Here is a 3576-nt window from a genome sequence, read left to right as displayed (position 1 = left end):
AATTTACAAGGTATTGAAATACTTTTTTTTAATTAGAAATAGTGGGGCAGAAAATAATTTAAATTATTTAAACTGCATTATTTACAAGGGAAAGCGAGCCTAAGCAACTTAAATATAAGACAAGTTGATTAAAAAAAAACTATTATAGTCCATCTATTGAGCTAGATCATTACAGAAGAAGTCTATAAATTACGTTCTTTAGGAAATAAAAAGCTACAGTTAGAAACACTATTTCCTAATATGGTGTTGTTTAAGCTTGGCTTCATTCTCACTATTCTTCTCACGGCAACCACAAGTTAGTATCCATTCCTTTTTGTTTCTACATTGAAATAATATTATTACTAGAAGAAGCTCGTGGGAAGGTCAAAGAAAGAACTTGTTCTTCCAGACGTTAAGAATTCTTCCAATAATTCCGAGTTCGATCTTTTCAAAAACGCGCGTACAGAACTTTTGTGTTTTCGAGCTATAGTTCTAGCACAAAAAAGTCGAAGTATATACTTTATTCGATATAAAGTCTTTTTTTTTTTGGAAGATCCGCTATAATAATGAAAATATTTCTGTATGTACGCCCAAATCGGTCAATAATATCAGAATCTGATAAATCAGACCAAACTGGTTTACTAATGGGATGCCCTAATATGGTGCAAAAGTTTGCTTTAGCTAATGATCCAATCAAAGGAATAATTGAAATAAGGGTATCACTTCTTAATTGCATTAATGATTCGCTATATATGACTATACATATTTTGTATATACAGCAGATACACGTATGTTCCTAGCATGTTGCTTGAATGTGTTTAATTCATGTTATATTAAACATAATTGATTTTAATTCTAATTTTAAAATATTTCAGTGAACGTGTTATGGTTCTCAAAGACAAATGTGCTTTCTCAAGAGTTGAAAGGCGTCTACTCCCTCAACTTAAAGATGCTCTAACTTGTGGGAGATGTTGTGAAACCAACAACGACTGCAATGATTGTTGGTTTTGCTGTAAGTGTGATGTGCTCCATCGTTGTGACGTAGTTACTGGGTAAAGTCTGTGCATATTGCACATTATTGTTCAAATGCGACGAACTCTACTACTATTTCCAATTACGAATTTACCTTTTCGTGTGATTTCATTTTTTTTTTCATTTCAATGTTTCCTTGTCTTTTAGATTTTGTATGAATAAAGAAGAAAGTTAAGTGAATAACTTTCTATTTGGAAATGTGAAAGGATTGACCGGCGTGGTGAATTTTAGTACTTTGTATCTGTTTATAATTTTCATGCATTTACCAATTTATTTATCATCTTTTACGTACCCTTTTCGTTTCTCTGATGTAGCACTTTTTTATCCAACAATGTTCTAATTTTTATTACGATCCAAACTAGGGGTCATATGACTAATTAATGAATAGAAAGGATTAAGTTTAGAGCTCCGTCTTGAAAAGAATAGCTAAAAATAAAATAAATAAATAAATAAAAAGCAAAATTCACAGAGGATACATTAATGAAAGAAAAAAATTAAAGTAAGAGTTAAGTTACATTGCAAAGTAAACGGGGAAACTCATAAAGAGCATATATAAATATGGTATTAATAGTCCCTAGCTAATTAACCATGAGAAATAAGATCTCTCATAAAGTACTTGGGGTATATTATTTTATGGATAACATTAAAAAAAATACTCCCTCCACTCAATTTAGTTGGTGTAGTTTGACTCAACACTAAGTCTAAGAAAGAAAAAGAAACTTTTAAAACTCGTGGTTTAAAAAGTGCTATGAGATTTCTGCGACTACAAAGTAAAATTAACAATTTAAAACTTAATTATCTCTACTTTAGGAATGTTACCGCTATGAAGAGCATATATGTAACGACCCGACTTGTCAGTTTGAGAATTGACATCTCGTTCAGTGGCTTAAGGTCCAGAGCAGATTCGTATTGTGAATTATAACTTGCGTGTGTGGTCGAGTTTGGTTTTCGGATGATTCAGGATTAAATTGAAAGAACAAATTCTAATTCTTGTAGCTTAAGTGAAAAGAGTTGACCGAAGTTTGACTTTTGTGCAAACGACTCCAGAATGGAGTTTTGATGATTTCAATAGCTCCATATGGTGATATCATGTAACGACCCGGCCAATCGTTTTGAGTATTACAACCCCGTTCCCCCATTTACTGCTCAAATTCTGATTTGCGATTGATATTTGACTTGCCGGGGTAATTGGTTCGGGGCCGGTGAGGTTTTGGAATGATTTGGAACACTTAGTTCCAAGCTTTAAAACTTAAGTTAAAAAGGTTTTGTGGTGCCGATGTAGATTAATTAGTACAAAGGTTATAGAAATTTCTTGCGGCGAGGTTGTGAGCCACGACTCAGACTTTTTGGGTTGAACAATGCACTGTGGAGTAAAGAAAAATTTTCGGCAAAAGAGGGCATTTCTGCGGCCCACTATGCGGTCGCAGAATCACTCTGCGGACCGTATAATGGCCGCAGAGTGAAGCAGATATAAGGCAAGATTTGAGAAAAATCTGCGGAGTATTATGCGACCGCAGACCTGTTCTACGATGCGTTATGCGATCGCAAAACAGGTATGCGGGCCGCATAATCACCGCAGACCTAAACAGGCGAACCTCGTTTTGGAGGTTCAATTACGCGGTCAGTTTGCAGACCGCATACGTGTTATGCGATCGCAAATCTGCGTCGGGCTTCAAATCTTTCTAATTTTTTACCCGATCCAACTTCAATTTATATCCCTTGAAGCTCAATTTAGAGCAAATATCTAACATTTTTAGAGAGAAGGGAGAGTGTTCTAGAGAGAGAAAGAAGCTCGACTGCTTTGTTCATTAAGATCTTGTTTAAGCTTTGAAATCCAACAAGAAAATATCACAAGATCTTCACCCAAGAGGTAAGGTTCTAACTCCTAGTCTTCAATTTCGAGTTTGGGTAAAGATGGCTGATTAAGAGTATGATTCTTGGGTGTAAGGGTATTGTTTATACGTCTCAATAAGGTTTATCAAAAAATTGTTGAGTTCAAATGGGTAAAGATTGGGTTGAAAATAGTAGAAATCTTCAAAGATTTTAATTGAAGATTTGACGGTCGAGTTGATGTCGGAATTTGATAAAATTTGTACAGTTGGACTCGTAGTTGAGCGTTCATATTTTATAATTTGTCAGGTTCCGAGACGTGGGCCCCACATGTAATTTTTGAGTTAATTTTGGATTTTTATTAAAAAATTAGTATTTCCTTATGGAATTAATTATAATAATTGGTATTGACTTAATTGAATTAATTGTGGCTAGATACGAGGCTTCTGGAGACCATTTCTCATGGCAAGGCATAGCGGAATAAAGAATTACACGGTTTGAGGTAAGTAACAGTTCTAAATTTGGTCCTGAGGGTATGAAACCCCGAATTATGTGTTATGTGATTGGTTTGAGGTGACACACATGCTAGGTGACGGGCGTATGGGCGTGCACCATAGGAATTGTGACTTGGTCAAATTCTATGAAACTGTATAGGTGAATAATCTGTTGATATCCGTACATTCTCTACGTGTTAGAGAAAAATTGAGCTGAGACTCGTATTAAAAATCATGATTA

At 34.7% G+C, this 3576-nt stretch overlaps 1 long non-coding RNA gene across 1 annotated transcript; it reads left to right on the top strand.

Moving 5' to 3' along the window:
- Nucleotides 1-202: 202 nt before the first annotated feature.
- Nucleotides 203-1244, top strand: LOC104107619 (uncharacterized). The gene is made up of 2 exons (XR_688831.3): nt 203-295; nt 855-1244. It is a non-coding gene; the product is annotated as an uncharacterized lncRNA (long non-coding RNA).
- Nucleotides 1245-3576: the final 2332 nt, after the last annotated feature.

This window comes from Nicotiana tomentosiformis, chromosome 10, assembly GCF_000390325.3.
Source record: "Nicotiana tomentosiformis chromosome 10, ASM39032v3, whole genome shotgun sequence".
NCBI classification, from domain to species: Eukaryota; Viridiplantae; Streptophyta; class Magnoliopsida; order Solanales; family Solanaceae; genus Nicotiana; species Nicotiana tomentosiformis.
Note: the sequence above shows the minus strand (reverse complement) of the source record. Positions and strands in the feature narration are given on the sequence as shown.